The 25,173-nt window shown below is 42.4% G+C and overlaps 1 protein-coding gene across 1 annotated transcript in view; it reads left to right on the forward strand.

The window, feature by feature from the left end:
• The first annotated feature begins 23,332 nt into the window (after positions 1-23,332).
• sema6e (sema domain, transmembrane domain (TM), and cytoplasmic domain, (semaphorin) 6E) overlaps positions 23,333-25,173 on the forward strand; it is a 92,253-nt gene continuing 90,412 nt past the window's right edge. Inside the window, exon 1 of the mRNA XM_062992482.1 lies at positions 23,333-23,487. The gene's annotated coding sequence lies outside the window, so the exon portion shown is untranslated. The remainder of the gene's footprint in view (positions 23,488-25,173) is intronic.

Below are 25,173 nucleotides of genomic sequence, written 5' to 3' on the forward strand. Positions count from 1 at the left end.
TAAACTGTATACTGCATAATACAGTCAGTATATACTGTATACTGCATACTGCGCTCAGTATATACTGTACATACTACACTCAGTATATACTGCATCCTGCATGCTGCATCCTGCATACTGCTTTTAGTATGTATTGAATACTACAGTCAGTGTGTACTGTATACTGCATCCTGCATACTACAGTCAGTGTGTACTGTATACTACATACTACACTCAGTATAAACTGTATACTGCATACTACACTTATTATTTACTGCATACTGTACTTATTATATACTGCATACTGCACCTAGTATATGCTGTATACTGTATACTACACTCAGTATATACTGTATACTGTATACTACACTCAGTATATACTGAATACTACATACTGTACTTAGTACTTCATACTACACTCAGTATATAATGTATATTACAATCTACACTCAGTATACAGTACACTGCATACTACACTCAGTATATACTGTATACTACAAACTACACTTAGTATATACTGTATACTACATACTACACTCAGTATATACTGTATACTACAAACTACACTTAGTATATACTGTATACTACATACTAAACTCAGTATATACTGTATACTAGGTACTACACTCAGTATATACTGTATACTACATACTACACTCAGTATACACTGTATACTACATACTACACTTAGTATATACTGTATACTACATACTACACTTAGTATATACTGTATACTACATACTACACTTAGTATATACTGTATACTACATACTACACTTAGTATATACTGTATACTACATACTACACTCAGTATACACTGTATACTACATACTACACTCAGTATATACTGTATACTACAATCTACTCTCAGTATACACTGCATACTACACCCAGTATATACTGTATACTACAAACTACACTCAGTATATACTGTATACTACAAACTACACTCAGTATATACTGTATACTATACTGCATACTACTATGGGGACCAGTTTTCTGTATACAGTATATACTGAGTGTAGTTTGTAGTATAGTGTGCAACAATAACAAACCATACTACATGGCACATGGGCGTATGAAGGTTTTATCCACTTTTTTCATTCATGTTGAAACAGGTCGTGTTTCATGATGGAATGCAGAACCCCAGGAAGATAGCTCTGGTTGTGTACTAGGAATTTGGCCAAAGTAGTATGTCATCCGGGTATCAATGTACAGGGAAAAAAAAAAATTTTAGATTTATACTGATACTGTAGTATGTACTAGGCTGTTTCGAACACCATTGATTGTGTGGATCTGTATAGCTGGAACTTGGGAAGTGACTGTAATAGCTTCATGCAAAGGTCAGTAAACAGCAGCTCATTTTCAGCAGCATGGATTGAAAGGTAAATCGCTTCACCTTATCGGGCGGCTCGGTGTGTGTGTGCACTGCCTGGATCATTCTAAGCTCTGTTGGAGATTTGTGCCGTCCTTTAGCCCGTCCGGGACCCGGCTGACCCGTCGGTGATCACCAGGCTTCACAAGCACATAAAACACGTCTTAATGGAGCCAGAATGTTCTCTTCCCCTCACTCGAGCTTGTTTTTATTTCCTGATGCCCTTGTTCTTTCAGACCCGGGTGTGTGGGTCCTCTCTGAGCCGTCAGCGGAGGAACGGGGTGGGATAAAAGATTCCCACATTAAAATGAACTCTGCGCACTCCCAGATCTCATTATCTTTTACGCTCGTGTTTCAAAAGGCTCTGCTCGAGCTTTTCTGGGTGAAAAACCTGATACAGTGTGTGTTTCACTGGGTTTTAAAGAAGAAGAAAAACTTGGAAGCGGCGGTTTTTCCTTCAGCGGTAAGAATGGGGGAAAAGCTGGGCCCCTTGGCGCTGACTTCACTCACACCGGTGCTGGCAGTCCAAAAATCGTAGTGTGATTACTGGTGCGGGGTCGCTGGGTGCACACTCGCCTACACACCAGTACAAACACACGCACACACGCACGACCGCAAACGTGTGAGCTGCTATTTTCCACGACAGATGCGTGTGCCAGTCCGTTACGTGTGCCAGTCCGTTCAGAGTACGTTTACACAATCCATTTCACGCTGACCTCACGCTCACCGCAACCTTTTCTGTTGCCGCCGTTTCATCCCGGCTCTGTTTGAACCTTGAAAGCTCAGACTGAAATGTTTGAGGTCGATGAAGAACGCAGCGTTTAGTGCAGCCAGCTCACCAGAAACGGCACGTGGGGTTTATGAATGAAAGCGGAGAGTCAGAACAACCCGGCGGCTTTATCGATCCTTTTTAGTGGATTTTACGTGGCATTTGCACATTGTGATTTAGTGTGCTCTGTTTTGGAGGAATTCTGGTCTGTATTGACTGGCATTATGCATTTTAGCTAGAATTCAGCTTTTCCTCCTGTTAGTCGGCTAAACAGGACACGTAGTATGTACTGTATCCTACATACTACACTCAGTATATACTGCATCCTGCATACTGCTTTTAGTATGTACTGTATACTACAAACTACACTCAGTATATACTGTATACTACATACTACACTCAGTATATACTGTATACTACATACTACACTCATTATATACTGTATACTACATACTACACTCAGTATATACTGTATACTGAATACTACACTCAGTATATACTGTATACTGAATATTACACTACAGTATATACTGCATCCTGCTTTTAGTATGTACTGTATACTACATATTACTCAGTATATACTGTGTACTGTATACTGAATACTACACACAGTATATACTGCATACTGCATCCTGCTTTTAGTATATATTGTATACTACATACTACACTCAGTATATACTGTATACTGAATACTACACTCAGTATGTACTGTATACTACATACTACACTCAGTATATACTGTATACTGAATACTACACTCAGTGTGTACTGTATACTACATACTACACTCAGTATATACTGTATACTGAATACTACACTCAGTATGTACTGTATACTACATACTACACTCAATATATACTGAATATTACATACTCGTTACATACGCATCTATCATTCATCGATGAAGAATGCAGCGTTTCATGCAGCCAGCTCACCAGAAACGGCACGTGGGGTTTATGAATGAAAGCGGAGAGTCAGAACAACCCGGCGGCTTTATCGATCCTTTTTAGTGGATTTTACGTGGCATTTGCACATTGTGATTTAGTGTGCTCTGTCTTAGAGGAATTCTGGTCTGTATTGACTAGCGTTATGCATTTTTTTACACTTTGGTTACATTTATGACAGAAATGGTAGTTACTCATTACACAAGATTTATCAGTTCACAAGTTTAATGTCAAACACAATCATGGACAATTTTGTATCTCCAATTCACCTCACTTGCACGTCTTTGGACCCACACAGACACTGGGAGAACATGCAAACTCCACACAGAAAGGACCCGGACTGCTCCACCTGGGAATCGAACCCAGAACCTTTGTGCTGTGAGGCGACAGTGCTACCCACCCAGCATTTAGCAGACGGTTTTTTCCCAAAGCGACTTACGATTACAATCAAGAACAATTTAAGCAATTATAGCTAAGGGCCTTGCTCAGGGGCCCAACAGTGGCAACTTGGCAGTGATGGGGTTTGCATTGGCAACCTTCTGGGTTCTAGTCCAGTATGTTAACCACTGAGCTGCACTAACCACTGCACTACAGTAAATACAAGCTACATTTACTGACCTAAAAACAGTGACGGGACAGTATGCATACTGAGGGTCTGTCTACAGAGATGCATTTTACATCATCCTACACTTTTGAGAAAAGGGCATGTCTAAATTCTTAAATTCCCTAAAATGTTCCTACTGAGGTGCCTTAATTCTGAGTGATAATTAGGGGTGTAATGATACACTCTACCCACGATGCGATTCACAATACGATTTTTTCCCGATTTTTTTAAACTGAAATTGAAGACAAATTATGACAAAGTTTCCTTTTATTATTTCTCTTAAAAAATAAAATACAGTTTTTGTGATTATCTTTTATTTATCTAAATAATTAATGCTCTTTTATTTCTAAGGTAAGGTACAAACTATGCAAAACAATTTTGTATTAAGCCCAATTTGGCTGAAAAACCCCGAATCTGGCAACCAGGCATATAGCGCCAGTGACGTCAACCAGACAAGGTGTATAGCACCAGCGTCCTCTGCTGAATATCGATTCATTATACATGTTAAATCGATTTGAATCGTGGAATTTTTTAATCGGTTATTAACTGTCTTGTGGTGCATCGTTACATCCCTAGTGATAATCTGACTGAATAACGAGGGAGCGTCTGATGCTTCCTCAGAGCTGAAGGCAATCCCAGCATTCAGTGCGGCACGACTTTTCTTACAAAAATTACAAATATGCTGGACGAATGCGGAGCAACCAACGGAGTTCCTTTCAATAATATGTAAATAAATTCTCATTGATTTTAAATTTGTATAAAGATGTAATTATTATTGTGTTGTTTATTTGTAAATTTGGGCTCGTCAGGGAAAGTTTAACCGTTTTCGGTACACGGAGGGAGACGTTAGCTGGTGTCGTTAGCTAGGGATGTTCCGATCTCAAAGATTGGAATCGGGGCCGATCAAGGCATTTTTTAACTGATCGGGATCCTAATTCCGATCCTTCGTTTTACGTCAGCATGTGCGCTGTGTGGAAATACTTTAAATTGGAAAGTGAAACAAGTCCAACAGTGAAGTGTAACGTCTGCAATGCGAGCGTTTTACGAGGCGGTAGTAGCAGAGCTGCGTTCATTACTGTAGAATTTTACTGTTTATATGGTGTGTGAGTCCAGGATCACTCCGGTTTACAAAACAATAACTTTTAATCCGAGTATGAAAACTTCAGGACCATAACATACAGCGTTACCATGTTACAAGACTGAACGACATCTCAGTATTAAGCACTCTGATTGGGTTAGTTATGTAACCGAGCGTCGTAGTGATGCACTTGCTTAATAAAGAAATAAATACATGGTATATTCACAAACTGTCGGGAGCAGAACACTTTATTAACTTCTTCTGTTACAGTACCGAATAGCGGACAGCTAGAGTCATTGCGTTAGCCAAGCACACTTTTCCATGCACTATGGAAGCCCCAAAGGGTCAAAACACACTCATTTTGCATAGAAACGTCCATCAAACCATTGTCACAATACAACCACAGAAAAGTTTGTTAGTTACAACAATATTTTTCCTACAGCACTGCAGAGCTATTCAGTTGTACTGAGCTATTGTTCATGTCAACATATACATTGGATTCAATTGAATAACTGTAATGTACTTGAAGTGCGCACTGTGTGAACAGTATTATCTAGTTTTTATCTAGACAATATCTAGAAAATACAAGTATCGGTTTGAGACTCGGTATCGGATCGGGATCAAAATTAAAGATCGGGAACAAAAAAACGTGATCGGGACATCCCTAGTGCTAGCGGGTTGTGTCGCCTCAGCCTGTTGGTTCGAACGACCTGAGGCTAACTGTGTTAGCTTAGTAAGCTAAAACAGCAGTGACGTAATCACTGTAATCTCTGTCTAGTAGTGCGTCTAAATAATCTGCTTTATACGTTCCATGCCTTATTTGAATCCTCTCTACTGAGGCAGCTGATCAGGTAACATCTTCATCACTCCGAATTAAGGCGCCTCAGTAGAAGCATGTTAAGGAATCTAAGAATTTAGACATGCCCTCTTCTCGGGAGTGTAGGACAATGTAAAATGCGCCTATGTGGAGAGATCACTGGGTTTTCAGACTGAACCAGAGTAGTAGTTGTACTGCACTGTGTTACTACAGGCACTACAGCGTGAAAACAGAGAGCATTGATCTGTTTACACTTCTTAAGTGTCGACACCCGTGGGCTTTCGGGTTCTTCGTTTTTTTTGGTCTAATTTCTGTCTTTCTCACTTTTTTTCCTTCCAATTTTCCTTCCAGTCTAGTCGTATCGATCTTCTATTGTACTTCCACATATACTGCTGCTGACCTCCACTCCTGACCGCTTGCACGTCTTTGGACTGTGGGAGGAAACCGGAGCTCCCGGAGGAAACCCACGCAGACATGGGGAGAACATGCAAACTCCACACAGAAAGGACCCGGATCACACTGCTCCACCTGGGAATCGAACCCAGGACCTACTTGATGTGAGGTGACAGTGCTACCCACCGAGCCACCCTGCGTGTGTGTGTGTGTGTGTGTGTGTGTGTGTGTGTGTATTGATTGGAATGTCGGACTTTTACAGAAGCTGCGAGCGTTCCTCTGCTGTAAACTGCTAATCAATAAAAACACAAAACTGGAGTGAAATGATCCTGTGAGGGTCGACGGTTCTGGTTACACGATCGTTCTGCTGTGAGGCGCTAAACCGCATCTGTAATCTTTCACCAAAATGAACAATCGTTAATCCATACGATGCTAGTTTGAGATCGAGTTTGTGCAGAAAGCAGAGCTGCTCTGTATTGTATATCATGTATTGGAAAAGTGTAAAAGTGTTTAGACACATCAGCAGTACGATCTGTGAAGGAAACGCTCAATGGAAACGAATATTTTTAACTGGAATGAAAACAAACAAACTCCGCTTAACTAGTTACTGCTGTGGCTGACAAAAAATCAACCTCATATTTATTAACTTGGCAAAACACGTTTCACACTGTGTGTTATACATTATATGGTGTTGAATGTAGATTGTGGGAAGCCATTTAGGATTTGGTCTACATTGAAGGTTTCGAACAATCAAAATATGAGGGATCTTCACTTTTATATTTTGGTTATAAGCGGTGAGGGTGGAAGGAGGAGTAATTTGTCACGTATGAGAGACTGAGAGATGCTTATAGTCCAGATTTAGCTCCATCTGATTTCCACCTTTTTGGACGCTCAAAGAAGCTTTAAGGGGAAGAAGATTTTCATGTGATGATGATGTGAAAGCAGCGGCGCGTGGCTACACGCTTAACCAAAAACATTTTTTGCTGATGACATTAAAAAGTTGGCACGATGCTGGAAAAATGCATCGGAAGGCGACTGTGTAGAAAAGTGAAGTAGTTTGCTTTTAGAATTTTTAATAAATAGAGTTTTAAAAAGTGTGGAAACTTTTTGAAACACCCTCGTATTTTAGTAAAAATTTTTATAATATTATTATTATTTTTTTACATTTAATCTTTTTGTAAAGCTGCTGCAACTTAAGTGTTATTGAACTGTAACTATATGCTGGACTGTTGGAAGCAAGAAGGTCCTGGGTTCGATCCCCAGGTGAAGCGTTCCGGGTCCTTTCTGTGTGGAGTTTGCATGTTCTCCCCGTGTCTGTGTGGGTTTCCTCCGGAAGCTCCAGTTTCCTCCCACAGTCCAAAGATGTGCAAGTGAGGTAAATTGGATATACAACATTGCTCTAAGTTTGTGTGTTTGCCCTGTGATGGACTGGTGACATGTCCAGGGTGTTTCTCACCTTTCTCCCAGTGAATCGGACCCAACGCTAAATGACATACTAATCACATGTTGTTGGCTGTGTTGGATCACTGTTGGTAATGTTGGGTACTGATCTTTCCTGCTTTAATAAAGTACACAGTTTGAGAAGGAGCCATTGTGATGAGACGAATAATATACCAACATAACATTTTACCTGTTCTGTCATGAATGTAACCGAAGTGTGTAAAACATGTTAAAATCCTAATAAACAAATAAATTACCACTGTGTAAACACAGCGTAAAACATCGGTATAACTAACTAACTATAAATACATGAATAAATAAATAAATACAACCCCAAATCAGAAAAAGTTGGGACAGCATGGAAAATGCAAATAAAATACAAACACAGAGTTCCTTACATTTACTTTGACTTTTATTTGATTAGAGACAGGATGAACCTGAGATATTTCATGTTTTATCTGCTCAACTTCATTTCATTTATTAATAAACATCCATTCCTGCATTTCAGGCCTGCATCACATTCCAAAAAAAGTTTGGACAGGGGGAATTTAGGGCTAGTAATGAGGTGAAAAAACTAAATAATGATGTGATTCCAAACAGGTGTTGATAACAGGTGGTTTGGTGCTAAAGCAGCATACAGGAAGGCCTTTGAGTCTGAGAGTCTTTGCTGAGTAAAGATGATCAGAGGATCCAGTTTGTTCACAAATGTGTGAGAAAATGATTGAAATGTTTAAAAACAATGAACCTCAAAGAAAGATTGGAAGGGATTTGCATATTTCTCCCTCTACAGTGCATAATATAATTAAACCATTCAAGGAATGTCAGTGTGTAAAGGCCAAGGGTGCAAGCTTAGGCTGAACGCTCGTGATCTTCCATCCCTCAGACGGCACCACCACTCAACAATAACTGATATAACCACATGGGTGAGGGATTACTTTATCAAACCTTTATCAGCTCTACAATACAGAGTTACTGCACAAATGCCACTTAAAACTTTACTGTGCAAAAAAGAAGCCTTATGTTAACCATGTCCAGAAGCGGTGTCGACTTTTCTGGGCTCTGAGGCATCTAGGATGGACCGTCACACAGTGGAAACGTGTATTGGGGTCAGATGAATCAGCATTCCAGGTCTTTTTTTGGAAAATTGGACGCCGTGTGCTACGGACTAAAGACAAGAAGGACCATCCAGACTTATCAGCAACAAGTCCAAATGCCAGATGTTGGTCAGTAAAGCCTCATTTGATGTTCCGGTTTATTCCAGAGCTGTTGAGTGGGGCTGAGGTCAAGGCTCTGTGCAGGACACTAGAGTTTTTTATGTCTTTATAGAGCTTGCAGTTATTATGAAACATAGAATCAAAAAATAGAAGTGGTGTCTCAATACTTCTGTCCATATAGTGCATGTTATTTTATATCTCTCACAGTCTGTACCACCTGGTTAGAAAATAGATGAGGTTATTTTTTTGGCTGTCTCAGTCTGGACATCTCTGGTGACTCGCTAAAAGCGGAATGCTGCTCTACTTGAAAAACCATTTTACAGCTGCAAACCAGTTTCTGAGCGTGATGTTTCGTTCCAGCTGAAAGACAAAGGCACGTTTTTTTCTCATGCTGAATAATTCTGACTCGAATTTCCCGAGAGAAGCAAAGAAAAAATAACTCAACATCACTGACAGGGCACTGACACGTCTTACACATCAGGTGACCTGGAAAGCAAAGAACACAGACAGACGGGGGTGAAAGGACCCGTCCGTGGATAGTGCTGCTAAATCGTAACCGGAGCTCATCGTTATATCGAAAATATCAGCGCATTAAACGTTTTATTTGCCGGTGAGATCTGCGCTTACGGGCAGCCGCGGTGATTAACGGCGGAGTCGAGGACGAGCGCTGTTGACTCGGAGACCAGATCTCTTTATCTTCGTTAGCTATGCACGGCCACGGTTGGTTCCAGAACCGTAACAGGAGGAGGAGGATGGACCACAGGGTCCGGGATGGGGTCTGGATAAAGCGTGTCTCATCTAATCCTGGATTACCTGTGTGTGGCTGTGTGTGCAGGTGCTGATAAAGAGAGACAAAAAGAAGCTTTATTGGGCTCCCCTGCACCTACACAAACGTATTTTATTATTTTTGCTCCACATACAGACAAAAAAAGGTAAAATATTTTTAAGGAAAGCCTTCTCCTTATTAATTGCTGTCCATTGTTTGGTGTTGGGCAGTTGCATTGCGTCAAGTAGCAATTCGGGTGGCACGGTGGGTAAGTGGGTAGCACTGTCACCTCACAGCAAGAAGGTCCTGGGTTCGATCCCCAGGTGGGGCGGTCCGGGTCCTTTGTGTGGATGGAGTTTGCATGGGTCTGCGTGGGTTTACTCCCATCATTACTTCCAAGTCGTCAGGTCACTGTACAGTTCACACTACACAACTGGATCTCTTGTAATCGGGAGTCTTAAGTCACTGTGGTTTTCACGGCGATAAGGGGTCACACACTACACTATCTATCACCAGGAGGAATCTCAGACGAATCTTTCCGGTCTTCCAAACTACGTTCTGTCACGTAAACACATGCGAGAAGTGACGAGGGGTTTAATGATACCATGCCCAAAGTGTGTAAAATATGATGGTAAAATCCTAATAAAATAAATGCAATTAAGAAATAAAACAAAAGATTTTGTTCTTCTGGCACAACAATAGTAGCAGCTGACTGTTTTGGTGAGGTTGCCAGATTTTAGACATGCCAGTATTCAGGTTGACAGAGGTCTTTGCAGTCACCAGATTTGAACCCTGATGAATCTGTTCCTGGATTTTGATTGTGGTCATTAGTAGTGTAGTTGGTGCGCGGTGGGTAGCACTGTCGCCTCACAGCAAGAAGGTCCTGGGTTCGATTTCCAGGTGGGACAGCCCAGGTTTTCTCCGGGTTCTCTGGTTTCCTCCTTGCAAATGAGGTGAATTGGAGATACAAGATAGTCCATGACTGTGTTTGACATTAAAAACATGAACTGATAGCGCCCAGGTGGTGCAGCGGGATATTCCGCTAGCACACCAGCACCGAGATTCTGAACTCCTCGGTTTGAAACTCGGCGTTGCCACCGGTCGGCTGGGCGCCATCTAGCAGGTTTACTTGGCAGTGCCTGCAGCAGATACGTTTCTGTTAGGGCGGGATGACCAGACTATGTGGGTGGGGTCTTTAAACGCTGTGTAAGGACCCTGATTGGCAGAGAGGCGCTTGTGCAGAATGCATGGGTGAATAAGAAAGGGTTCGTTAAAGGCTGAGCGTGGGTCGGAGGAGGCGTGAGCAGCAATATACCCACCTTAAATGCAATCAGGGATCCACCAGCAGCGGAAGACAAACTGACTACGCTAAATTGGGAGAAAATGGATAAATAAAATTGAAAAAAAACATGAACTGATGAATCGTGTGTAATGAGTAACTACCGTTCCTGTCATGAATGTAACCAAAGTGTAAAACATGACGTTAAAATCCTAATAAATAAATAAATGTGTAGCTGATATGGTGGTTGACCATTAGCAAACACACTTTGCTGGCTGTTCACATTAACATTAGAGTTCAGGGTTATTCAGGTTAGGGGATGTTTGTTCAGTCTTAATATGCACATATTTGTTGTTTTGCAATATTTATGCAAAATACTCATCATGACCTCTAACGTGTCCCTACACTTACGGTCAGGAGAGTGTCCGAGTGTCCGAGAGTAAACAGCAGCGTGGATTAGCATTGCTAAATAGGGGCTGCAATAAGAAAATGTGTTTTTTTATAAACACAAGCAGAAATAATTACAGCAGCTTTGCTTTTTTTTCTGATGTCTTAATTTCGAAGCCTTGCCGCTTGTGCTTAGCGGAGAGCTATTTCCGATGCTGATGTTTTTTATAACCGTGGTATTTATGCACAATATTCTCTCACCGGTCCTGCATTGATTCTTCTAGGCTAACCGTTACTGTGGTACTGCTGGGGTTTGTTGATTTAGGTTTCAGTTTAGCAGCAAACAAAAAAAACTCGTTCTATTTATTTCCAGGCTGTTCCAGCACGCTGTCAGAACGAGGAACGCACACATCACCCCATAAAGTCTGGATAATACCACTTTTTAGTATTTAGAACTCTCATTATCCCTCATTCATCCATCATTCCACTCCCACCCTGTACCCGAGGCCTCCCCCCGCTGGAGTGGCTCTAGTTCTGTACCCGTGTCATTCAGGATTGGACACAGCGAGGGTGGCCACACGTCCAGCCTGTATTTTTTTTTTAATAAAGACCCACTGGTGGTAGCCGGACTGTCAGTCCCGGTGCCGCATGCTGCTTTCAAAGTGATTTATGTCCGAGCAGGCTATTAGATTGCGTTCCGCGGCCCCGCTGTATCCTCGCGACCGCTGGCTGCCAGACCCGCGGGAGAACCACACCAGCGTACTTGCCATACTGTTGAGAAATGATTGCATTTTTTTTTAAACGGTGGATAAAAGCATTGAGATGTTTGTGTGTGTGTGTCGGCGCTAAATCCTTTTTCGGCGCTCCTTTGTGCTTTATCTAGCCTGGCGCGTGTGGACGGCGGATAACGAACGCAGGGAATTACAGGGCACGTTAATGTTGTGTTTTGTGGTCGACTTGACGGCACGTGGCAGGACAGAGCGGCTATTGTGAGCGTAAAGCGTGTGGTGACCTCTCTTCTGAAGTGGGCTGGGCGTGGGAGGTGGTTGAGTACATGGCAGAACTCGGTCGGACGGACTGAAAGGCGGCATGTTAAATGACGGGGTGAAACAATGAGCTGGTTTTGGCTGGAATGCAGGAGCTGGAACAAGGACAAACCAGACAGGCAGGGCAGCACAAAGCCACAGAACTGCAGTGAAAGAGGGAAAGTCAGATTCATTCATTCATTTTCAGGGTTCAGGGTTGGACATATGGCAGGGATACACCCTAAACAATGTGATTTCTTATATGCACCTAGACAAAGGTAAATTCATTTGTTAGTACATCTCAGAGTAAGTGCCATCAATGTTGTGCTTTTAGGATGTAATTGTTGGCAAATGTTTTTAGGTGTGAGAAGAGAGAACGTTGTGAGCAGTCTGCAATTTCTGCTGCTACATTTCCTGCACGCTACTGTCCTAAATTAGCACATCAACATGTGAAATCAAAAGTCTTTTACTGCCAGCCATGCTATCCTGGACCGAAATGTTGTGGAAATTTCTCTACCAGCACGGCTGGCCCGTTGGGGGGAACTCTTTACATAATCATCCACATAATAATAATAATAATTTAATTTGTAAGCGCCCTTCAGGCTATGTCTCCAAAACTATGCAGCAGCGTGTCATGGCAGAACGCTAAGTATGTCTACTAGGCCAGAGTTGGCAGCCAAAAGTCGTTCATGACCCTCGTCAGTGCAGTTTCAGGACTCTTCGCTCTTAAGCCTGACTGAAATTGCTCGGAAAGATTATTTGAGGTCAGGTGTCCTTTGAGTTTGAGAGACTACACGTTCAAGAACCTTACTGAGGAAAGGGAGGTTAGATATGGGCCGGTAGCTGTTAAAATCGGCCGGGGTAAGACCAGGCTTCTGCTTTTGCATCCACAGGCTTTTGCTGCTGGCCCATACCGATCAATAACGCATATGACGTCTACGGACGTGTGTCCTTCCTTTAGCTATATATAGGGTCCGTCTGAACACTTAGTCAGCTGCCTCGCTGCCTATTTCCTACCTGGGCAGCTGCCTAAATAGAGAGGATTATAATAAGACATGGAACTCATAAAACAGATTATTTTGACGCACTACTTAGACAGAGATTATGCAGATTACGTCACAGTTTTAGCTTACTAAGCTAAAGCACAGTTAGCCTCAGGCCATTCAAACCAACGGGCTGACTCATCACAACCCGCTAGCACGCCAGCTAACGTCTCCCTCCATGTACCATACCAGTTAAACTGTCCCTGACGAGCCTGAATTTACAAATAAACGTCACTTGTATAATTCTACCTTTATACAAATGAGAATTTATTTACAATAGAAAAGTTGGTTGCTCCTAATTTGATGAAGCACTAGATGCTCTTGTTATTTGTTTAGAATAAAGGCATCTCTGTAGGCAGCATTTTTAGCGTCTAAGAATTGAGACAGCTCCTCTTTTAGGCAGCCTGTAGGATGACGTAAAATGCCATCAATGTAGAGAATGCGCTGGAGTTTCAGACAGACCCATAGACTGCTTTTATTTAATTTATTGGGATTTCTGTGGCCGGATATAACACTTTGTATTGGATAGATTAGATTAGGTTAATTATGGTGGTGTTAATATTTGTACTAGAAACTGAAGGACATGTTGTGTGTAGAAATAAGTAAATAACTGAACAGAGATCTCTTTAATTATGCTGATCATAGCTCAGGGAATCTGCTGAACGTCTGCTGGATCGTGAGAGATACGGGACATCAGTTGTTGTTCTGACCAACACAGGACGGATGTGACCTTCCAGTCTTTTCCCACACTATCAGAGGAGAAGTGACCGGTCCGGCTAGTGCAGCCTGAGCTCTCGGACAGGATACGGACACAGAAAAACGGACGCAAGTTTGCAGCAACAGTTTAGGGAAGGGCCTTCCCAGTTCTAGCATGTGCACAATTCGAGGTCTATAAAGACATGAAGAAAAGCTCAGTTTAAAGAAACATTGACTGAGGCTTTCTTGACCAACATTGGTGTCCAGCCATACAAATGGGCCACGAATTCCCGCAGGCATACACTGATCACCCATAACATTAAAACCACCTCCTTGTTTCTACACTCACTGTCCATTTTATCAGCTCCACTTACCATATAGAAGCACTTTGTAGTTCTACAATTACTGACTGTAGTCCATCTGTTTCTCTGCCTGCTTTGTTAGCCCCCTTTCACCCTGTTCTTCAATGGTCAGGACCCCCACAAGACCACCACAGAGCAGGTATTATTCAGGTGGTGGATCATTCTCAGCACTGCAGTGACACTGACATGGTGGTGGTGTGTTAGTGTGTGTTGTGCTGTTATGAGTGGATCAGACACAGCAGCGCTGCTGGAGTTTTTAAATACCGTGTCCACTCACTGTCCACTCTATTAGACACTCCTACCTAGTTGGTCCACCTTGTAGATGTAAAGTCAGAGACGATCGCTCATCTATTGCTGCTGTTTGAGTTGGTCATCTTCTAGACCTTCATCAGTGGTCACAGGACGCTGTTGACTGGATATTTTTGGTTGGTGGACTATTCTCAGTCCAGCAGTGACAGTGAGGTGTTTAAAAACTCCAGCAGTGCTGCTGTGTCTTAACCACTCATACCAGCACAACACAGGGGGTCCTGACCATTGAAGAACAGGGTGAAAGGGGGCTAACAAAGCATGCAGAGAAACAGATGGACTACAGTCAGTAATTGTAGAACTACAAAGTGCTTCTATATGGTAAGTGGAGCTGATAACATGGACAGTGAGTGTAGAAACAAGGAGGTGGTTTTAATGTTGTCAGATAAGCGGCTGTTGTTATAGGATCACACAGAGGTCACTCTATTTTAATAGCATGTGTTTTGAAATGGGAAGTCCAGCAAGCTCATGGTCAGGTGTCCAAAAAATGTCTCCTTTTTTTGCCTTCTCACACTTGCTTGAAATTCTTACTCAGCTTTTTCTCGTCTCTAGTTGAAAACCAGCAATTATTTCTATTCCGGTCCGCAGTCGTTTTCATTCATTTCGACTCTTTACAAATATTTTGAGCACTATTCATTCGGAAGAGCAGCTACCGTCAGTTCGAGCGCTCTTCAAACTGCTAAATGACGTACGGCCTTCGGCGGAAGCATCTGCGATGAGAAGACCACACTTCAGATGAAGAGGAGCTGCTTATCTCCAGTACGCTGGGGTATGCTGGGAGCTCTGCATCACCGTGAATGATGTCTGAAAAATTCTGATCTTTTTATAATAGACGAGGTTAGAACGCTTGTGTGCTGGTAACTGAGCCTGAGAGGGAAGAACTGAGACTAATGACACTGAATCGTTTCTCTCCGTGTGTTCGTACTGGAGGCTGTTTGTTCTGATTCACTTACAATCAGCGATGGCTAATAAGCTAATGAGAGCGGCCATTTTTATTTGTAGTTTTTTAAAAATCACTTTGCCATCTTGATTGTAGTATCAGCATTTGCCTACATGTTTTCAACCAGGGGGTGCTTTTATTACTATTATCGTTATTATTATTTTTATTATGGGACAGTGGTAGCTTAGTGGGTAGAGCTTTGGTCTATCAATTCAAAGGTTGAGAGTTCAAATCTGAGATCTGCCATGCAGTCATTGTTGGGGCCCTCTTGTCTCTAGGGGCGCTGCACCATGACTGACCCTGCGCTCTGACCCCAGCTTCCAAATGATGCAAAATATGGGATATGTACACTGATCCGCTATAACATTAAAACCACCTCCTTGTTTCTACACTCACTGTCCATGTTATCAGCTCCACTTACCATATAGAAGCACTTTGTAGTTCTACAATTACTGACTGTAGTCCATCTGTTTCTCTGCATATCTTTTTAACCTGCTTTCACCCTGTTCTTCAATGGTCAGGACCACCACAGAGCAGGTATTATTCAGGTGGTGGGTCATTCTCAGCACTGCAGTGACACTGACACGGTGGTGGTGTGTTAGTGTGTGTTGTGCTGGTATGAGTGGATCAGACACAGCAGCGCTGCTGGAGTTTTTATATACTGTGTCCACTCACTGTCCACTCTATTAGACACTCCTACCTAGTTGGTCCACCTTGTAGATGTAAAGTCAGAGACGATCGCTCATCTATTGCTGCTGTTTGAGTCGGTCATCTTCTAGACCTTCATCAGTGGTCACAGGACGCTGCCCGTGGGGCGTTATGGGGGCTGGATTTTTTTGGTTGGTGGACTATTCTCAGTCCAGCAGTGACAGTGAGGTGTTTAAAAACTCCAGCAGCGCTGCTGTGTCTGATCCACTCATACCATCACAACACACACTAACACACCACCACCATGTCAGTGTCACTGCAGTACTGAGAATGATCCACCACCTAAATAATACCTGCTCTGTGGTGGTCCTGTGGTGGTCCTGACCATTGAAGAACAGCATGAAAGGGGGCTAACAAAGCATGCAGAGAAACAGATTGACTACAGTCAGTAATTGTAGAACTACAAAGTGCTTTTATATGGTAAGTGGAGCTGATAAAATAAACAGTGAGTGTAGAAACAAGGAGGTGGTTTTAATGTTATGGCTGATCGGTGTATATATGACAAATAAAGGCGTTCTATTTTATTATCATTATGATTTGATTGTGGCTGTTTCTTGGCCAACATCACTCAGACCCACTGGTCACAGTAATACACCCTGGTGATGAGCTACAGCTTGAGGGATTTAAAAACTAGACTAGAAATGTAGGTGCGCATTACTGTAGTGTTTGTTACCTCTGTAAACCTGGTGCTTTATATATGTGCATGGTGGCTCGTGGCAAGAAGGTCGTGGGTTTGATTCCCAGGTGGAGCAGTGTTTGACATTGAACTTGTAAACTGAAGAATCTTACGTAACCAGTAACTACCTGTCCTGAGTGTAAACATGAAAAAATGATTATATACTGTATGTGCATCACAAGAAAAGAAAAAGTCACTTGATTTAAGGTTATAATGGGCCATTACTGGGAATGAGTGAGTACCAGTCAACATCAAGCATAGCGTGTGACCCTCTTTCCTTCTGTTACCCATCACCGTTTCTGTACAGGATGGGTTGTGACCGTGTCTGGTACCAGTTTGGATTCACATGAATACACAAACGCCCACATCCTCCGTTCTGCCAGTTCTCAACCCAACAACATCAGCTGTGTCCAGGGTGACCGGTAAACACCAGTGACGTCTGTCGTTACAGAACCACTGACTTCATCTTCAGCTTAAACGTATATTAATAAATCTAAATGTAAAGCGTGAGTAACATCGTACGCTCCGCTTATTGCCATTCGCTTCGGTCTGAGTCACTGTGATGAAAACATGAAGTAATTTCTTATGAGAATAAAAAAAAAAGCCGTGCAGGTGCTCTCCTATTCTATCAAAGGTCTTTTAAATCGGTTGATCTCGGACCGATGCTATAAAACAGAGTGCTCTTCAGTCGGTGACACGGCTATTCAGTCCATTTTATTTCCCTCTAAAAGGCAGCAATTAATCTGATTAGTAGGACGCTGCCCCAGACGCTGGCTGCACTAATGGCCGGTATGACAGCAGGACCTCTGCATTATTAATAATTCCATTTGGAGAGCTGGCTGAGATGCAGCAGGGGCCAGCCAGAGCCATTGATCAGCAAACAGAGAGAGCGGAACATTCGGTCTAAAACGGGAGACCGGGGGAAAAAAAGAAGCGGTACGCTTCTTTATTTAGTCATATATACTATAAGAGTATAGGTTCAAAACATGGACTACACAAAGTGTTTCCCTTATTGTTCATATTGTGGAAATGGCATCTGAAGTCATATGTGGATGGATGGATGGATGGATGGATAAATGGACTGAGGGATGGATGGATGGATTGTGGTATGCTTATGTATGAGAATGGATGGATGGATGGATTGTGGTATGCTTATGTATGAGGATGGAGGGATGGATGGATTGTGGTATGCTTATGTATGAGGATGGATGGATAAATGGATGGATGGGTTGTAGTATGCAGATGTATGAGGATGGATGGATGGATGAATTGATTGTAGTATGCTTATGTATGAGGATGGAGGGATGGATGGATTGTGGTATGCTTATGTATGAGGATGGATGGATAAATGGATGGATGGGTTGTAGTATGCAGATGTATGAGGATGGATGGATGGATGAATTGATTGTAGTATGCTTATGTATGAGGATGGATGGATAAATGGATGGATGGGTTGTAGTATGCAGATGTATGAGGATGGATGGATGGATGAATTGATTGTAGTATGCTTATGTATGAGGATGGATGGATGGATGGATGGATGGATGGATGGATGAATTGATTGATGGATTGATTGTAGTATGCTTATGTATGAGGATGGATGGATAGATGGATGGATGGATTGTAGTATGCAGATGTATGAGAATGGATGGATGGATTACTGTGCAACTGTAAATCAATAATCTGACTAACAACCCAGTCCTGTACTGAATTATCAAAAAAAAAAAAGAATTAATAATAATCTTTTAATCATCTTTTAGACTTGATTCGTATTTTGAATGAAACAAGAGACACTTTTCTAAAATAAATACATGAATAAATAAAGCGTGTTTGGTTTTTCTGAACAAGCACCAGGCTCAGCTCAGCCCTGGCATGAATTCAGTGGAAAACAAGTACGAGATGCTAGCCAGCTGGGCGGTGGACTTCCTCCTAAATCCAGACCATAAAACTGGATTTGTTCGACTAGACAAAGCACAGGACGAGCACGACTCAGAAACAACAGAGTGTTTTCTACAGTGTATCATATAAACAGGACTCTGGAGTTTAGAAACGGACAAACAACTTTGTTTGAATGTGATGGAGTGTGATGTGATTTGCAGGTTAGCAAAATAATCGGGCACAACAGTGCAGCTAAAGTTATGGGTTCAAGTCAGAGAGATCCTGAAGGCTGGAGTAGAAATTTTTAGTTTTAGACCCAGTTATAGACATTCATTCATTCATTCATTCATTGTCTGTCATGGTGGGTAAGATCCACAAGGCGAAAGGTGGGAAACACCCTGGACAGGTTGCTAATCCATAATAAGGGAAACTTCATAGACACTGACATTGGTATTTTAATGAAATACGTTCAAATAACACGTTTCATTATTTGCTATATTAGTCTCAGTGCAGCTTATTATTAATTTGATTAGCTATGTTGCTATAAAGGTTTTCATAGAAACCAGACACAGGCTGCACCCTGTATCCACCTAACCTCGCCTCTAATAACCTAAATACACTGATCAGCAATAACAATAAAACCACCTCCTTGTTTCTACACTCACTGTCCATTTTATCAGCTCCACTAAGCATATAGAAGTACTTTGGAGTTCTACAATTACTGACTGTAGTGCATTTATTTCTCTGCATGCTTTATTAGCCCCCTTTCACCCTGTTCTTCACTGATCCACTCATACCAGCACAACACACACTAACACACCACCACCATGTCAGTGTCACTGCAGTGCTGAGAATGATCCACCATCTAAATAATACCTGCTCTGTGGTGGTCCTGTGGGGGTCCTGACCATTGAAGAACAGCATGAAAGGGGGCTAACAAAGCATGCAGAGAAACAGATGGACTACAGTCAGTAATTGTAGAACTACAAAGTGCTTCTACATGGTAAGTGGAGCTGATAAAATGGACAGTGAGTGTATAACAAGAAGGTGGTTTTAATGTTATGGCTGATCTGATCAGTGTACGATCTAATTAATCCATCCACATACCCACCCATCAATTAGTTTTTCTGTCTGTCTGTGTCTGTCTGTCTGTCTGTCTGTCTGTCTGTCTGTCTGTCCGTCTGTCCGTTCGTCCATCCACCTACCCACCCATCAATTTGTTTATCTATCCATCCATCCATCCATCCATCCATTTTTTATTACCATGTTTATTACCTTGTTTATTACCTTGTCGTTACAGATTCAGTGGAGCAGTGTTTCATAGAATTGCTCCATATAAAAAGCACTTAAACATATATATACTTTTATATATTTTTACTTTTAAAGGGAACTTGGATGAATTGAAATATATATGATGCGTGATAATTTAACATTGCTTATGGAGTTCCTTGTGCGGCTGCTTATGCAGGTAATTATGTAGAGCGGCTCTGTCAGGCGAAGCTTCTATACGTCTCCAACACACATCTGCATTAATATTAACGATCCATTTAGCTCGTCCTGTACAGCCAGTGCTTATTTGTGGCGAGTTTAAATCTTGCCGCCTGATGTCCGTGAAAGCGTATGCACTTGAGGCGTTTTACCCAAATAAGCAGAAATTACGTTATCCTTACTCCGCCTCGGGCCTCGGCTCAGGCATTTCAGGCACGACAGGTCGCCGTTTCTCCTCTCTGAGCAGCAGGGTGATTATCTGGAGACAAAACAGCGAGAGATTCATGATTCTGCTTCGTTTTATAGAAACGAAGACGCTATACGTTCCAGTTACTAAATACAGACCTGCCAGTGAGAGATGTTAAACCGAGCGTGTGGGTTTAATGGCTGTAGACTCCTGAATAGCATACTGTTAGTCATTAGCGGTTAGCGCAGCTAGCAGTGGTCAAAATGTGCTAGCTTTGCACGAGCATGTTTCCACTAATTTCAGCTCATGTCCTTTAGTCTATAGAACAGAGGAGCTGCTGAAGAGAAGAGGTTCAGAAGGGATTTCTGAAAGATTCCAAAAACGTTTAGATAGATGATTAATGGTTTTAGTTTTCTTATTTGTAATCGGTATAAAAGCATTTCTGCTTACATCATGATGTTCTATACTATTAAATATTAATGTATAGTAATACTCTGGTATTACTATACATTAAAAGTGATCATATGATTGTTGTTACTGTCTTTTTTCTATCGGTTTGTTTGTCTGTCTGTCTGTCTGTCTGTCTGTCTGTCTGTCTCTATCTATCTATCTATCTATCTATCTATCTATCTATCTATCTATCTATCTATCTATCTATCTATCTATCTATCTATCTATCTATCTATCTATCTACCTTCCTGTCTGTCTGTCTGTCTGTCTGTCTGTCTGTCTATCTATCTATCTATCTATCTAACTGTGTCTATCTGTCTATCTATCTATAGGTTTTTGTTTTCTTATTCTTCCAAGTAATTTAAACAATCCATAAAATGCACTGTTTGTGTCGAGGTTTTGATCTGACATGACAAATGACGCCTTTTAGAGCCTTCAGACCTTATCAGTTTCTGGTTTTATTTAGATTATAAGATGTTGTGCTGCAAATGACCCAGTTTTACCAGCCAGCAGCATCGACAGCACTGGAACAGGATTCAGAACCCTGTTGGTGTGTTTATACTCGTACGTACGTGGTGACAGCATGGTATAAACCGGGATTTTAATGCCGGAGCAAAATGTCAGAAAAAGCTGAAGAGGATCACTAGAGGGACTATTAAATACAAAGAATCTAAAATCACTAGTCACTAGCGGTTAGCGCAGCTAGCAGCGGTCAGAATGTGCTAGCCTTGCACGAGCACATTTCCAGGAAATCCAGTTTGTGTCCCCTCGTCTCATTAAACAGAGAGGCTGCTGAAGGGAAGCGACTGTGTGGAGAAACTTCAGAGACCTGTTTATGAGTTCAGGGTTCGGCCGGTTTGACTCACTCCTGTCCTTCAGTCCTGCTGAGAACCCTAAAATGTGGTCTGCTTGGTCGTCGAGTGCGTATAAGAAGCGCTTTGTGTTAAAATCGTGCTTTAATAATGGCTGTTTGTTTGCCTAGCGCTGCTAATTATGGATTAAAACCAGCATGTCGGTAGCTAGCGGACGTCTAGAGGAAGAAACAGAAGGAAGGAGAGAGACGAGAAGGCTGAGGGGAATAAGGAAAATTAAATAGGGGTAATGAGTTCAGAAAGTCTGCTGCACTGTTTCTGGGGTTTCTGGGAGGTGGGATTTCATCTCTCCAGCTGAAACATCTGGTTGTGATTAGCACTCAGCCCTGTGTGCACGTGTGCCGTGTGTTTGCTAATGTTTTGGACGGAGTAAAAGGGGGAAGATGTTTGGATCTGCTCCTCTGTTATGGGTCACTAACCAGTTGATATCTCTGTCGGCTGTTTAAACCCTGGATGTGCTGTTATTAGCTTAACAACTTTCAACAACCCGTTTACATTCTAATCCAGCGATTCCTAAAGTGTACAGGGTCAGGACGGCCGTGGAAATGCACCGATCAGCCATAACATTAAAACCACCTCCTTGTTTCTACACTCACTGCCCATTTTATCAGCTCCACTTACCATATAGAAGCACTTTGTTGTTGTACAATTACTGACTGTAGTCCATCTGTGTCTCTGCATACCTTTTTAACCTGCTTTCATGTAGTTCTTCAATGGTCGGGACCCCCACAGGACCACCACAGAGCAGGTATTATTTGGTGATGGGTCATTCTCAGCACTGCAGTGACACTGACATGGTGGTGGTGTGTTAGTGTGTGTTGTGCTGTTATGAGTGGGTCAGACACAGCAGTGCTAATGGAGTTTTTAAACACCTCACTGTCCCTGCTGGACTGAGTATAGTCCACCAACCAACAATATCCAGCCAACAGCGCCCCATGGGCAGCGTCCTGTGACCACTGATGAAGGTCTAGAAGATGACCGACTCAAACAGCAGCAATAGATGAGCGATCGTCTTTGACTTTACATCTACAAGGTGGACCAACTAGGTAGGAGTGTCACGATATTTAAAAACTCCAGCAGCGCTGCTGTGTCTGATCCACTCATACCAGCACAACACACACTAACACACCACCACCATGTCAGTGTCACTGCAGTGCTGAGAATGATCCACCACCCAAATAATACCTGCTCTGTGGTGGTCCTGTGGGGGTCCTGACCATTGAAGAACAGGGTGAAAGGGGGCTAACAAAGCAGGCAGAGAAACAGATGGACTACAGTCAGTAATTGTAGAACTACAAAGCTGATAAAATGAACAGTGAGTGTAGAAACAAGGAGGTGGTTATAATGTTATGGCTGATCAGTGTACATAATACAAGACCAATAAAACTAGCATAAAACACAGCGGATGATGCAGCGGTCACTTTGAAAAGCAATTATTTTTATTATGGCAGTAGCTCAGCGGTTTAGATATTGGACTCCTAAGCCAAGTTGTCTCTGTCGGGCCCCTGACCTTTGCTCTTAACCTGTAATTACTCAAATTGTAAGTCGCTTTGGATAAAAGTGTCTGATAAATGCTGTGAATGTGAATGTGAATGATCTAATCTCTCATTCTCTTTGTTTTACAGATTGTACAGAATCTTGACTGAAGACCGCTGAAGTCTGTTCGTGTTTTCGGGGTGATCACGTCTCATCCCCTCCTCTCATCATCCCAACCCAGAACTCAGAACTTCTGCTTCGGTCCTCAGTTCTCCTCCGAGTTCTGAGCTGAGAGAACTCTCTCAACTGGGTTCTGCTGCCACCAGGCATTACCAGTGAGTACAGAACTCTCTCTCCCTCTCTCTCTCTCTCTCTCTCATTATAATTCAGAATGACTGGCCTATAATCACGGACATGGCAGCTTAGCTTTTCTGCAATTTCTCCTGGCAGACAGAATCAATTGTAGCCACGATTCTCGGATTACCCGGAGCCAGCGGGATCAGCACACATGCAGGTGTTGGTTTCTGGCTCGCGCTCATAACTGCACAATAATCGAGTTTCATCGCAAAACTTCTAATCATGTTTGACTTCTGAGAGGCGGCGGAGTGGAGATGAGTTTCAAAACGTCCACCAATCAGAATCAGTCAGTCTGTTCTGAGTTTAAATGTTCAGTGTGATGGGTGAAGGAAACACAGGAAACATGTAGGTGCTAAACATCGAGCCATTGATTATTTATCTAGGATAATTTGATTTGTAGTTGTGATGTTTAAACCTGACATGCTTGATTTTACCAGTGATACTCTGTGGAAGGCAGAAACCAGTTTGTTTTGAAGTTCTGTTCTGATTGAAATGCATTATAGTCAATTGGTGCATTACTGTATATCACACATACACTGTTAAGTCACATTATTATAACCACTCCCTACTTTTGAGGCTGTGGCAGCGTTATAGTCTTGGGAATGTTAGTGGCATTCTCTGGGCCCATGCATCAATGTGGAAGGCACTCTCAACCAATATGGGTGTAAATCCGTCCTTGCAGATCACGTACACCCATACATGCTGATTGTCTTCCCTGGGGCTGATGGGATCTTCCACCATGGTTAGAAATGTCCGGCATTGGTTGGAAGAGCATGACCAAGACTTCGAAGTACTACCCTGCCCTTTAATTCCCCAGACTTAAACCCATTTGAGCATCTGTGGGACCACTTCAATGGTCGTGTTCGCTCTATGGATCCTCCCCCAGGCCCCCTCCAGCAGCTGTGGGATGCACTGAGGTCAGCATGGCTCCAGATACCTGAGACGACCTACCAGGACCTTACTGAGTCACTCCCAGCCCGTCTAGCTGCTGTCCGTGCTGTACATGCCGGTTACTCTGGATATTAGCTGGTGCTCATAATTATATGGCTCGACAGTGTAAAAGCAAAGCAAACCCCACAAATAAGAGATTACATCAAACTAATAAAGCAGAGTAAAGAAGTCAGGCTGCATCACTAAAAAGCACTTGCTGTAATTGCTAATTTATTAGCTAATATTCCTTAATTGGATGACAGTTTATTTAAAGGGAACCTACAGTTGACATTTGATGGCTGGATGGATGGAGGCCATTGGAGTTTCTCCTCACCAAAGTCATTAAACTATTGCTGTGTCCGAAATTGCATACTTAAACAGTGCCCTCGCATCCTTGGATGTACCTTGTCTGCCATCTTACCAACGTCACGTGATGCACGGCAAAAATGTCCGCCCATGCAGTAGGTCATCTGGGTACTTCTCGTATACTGTTTAATGAAAACCAGGTATTCGGACACACTACCCGCTCTCGCGTACTGCTTTCGCGTACTGTTCAGTATGGAAGTATGCGTTTTCGGCAGCTTATGTCTTTATGGACACTGTGCACCGCCCCCCTCAAAAAAGCCTTACCCTATGTTCAGAAATGCAGCAACGCGACAAAGTGACGGGCTGTCATTCATTTCCGGTGACAGAGCACAGAGCGAACGTAAGCCATGCTTACCGAAGTGAGTGGA

The sequence above is a fragment of the Trichomycterus rosablanca genome, chromosome 3 (genome assembly GCF_030014385.1).
Source record: "Trichomycterus rosablanca isolate fTriRos1 chromosome 3, fTriRos1.hap1, whole genome shotgun sequence".
Lineage (NCBI taxonomy): Eukaryota > Metazoa > Chordata > Actinopteri > Siluriformes > Trichomycteridae > Trichomycterus > Trichomycterus rosablanca.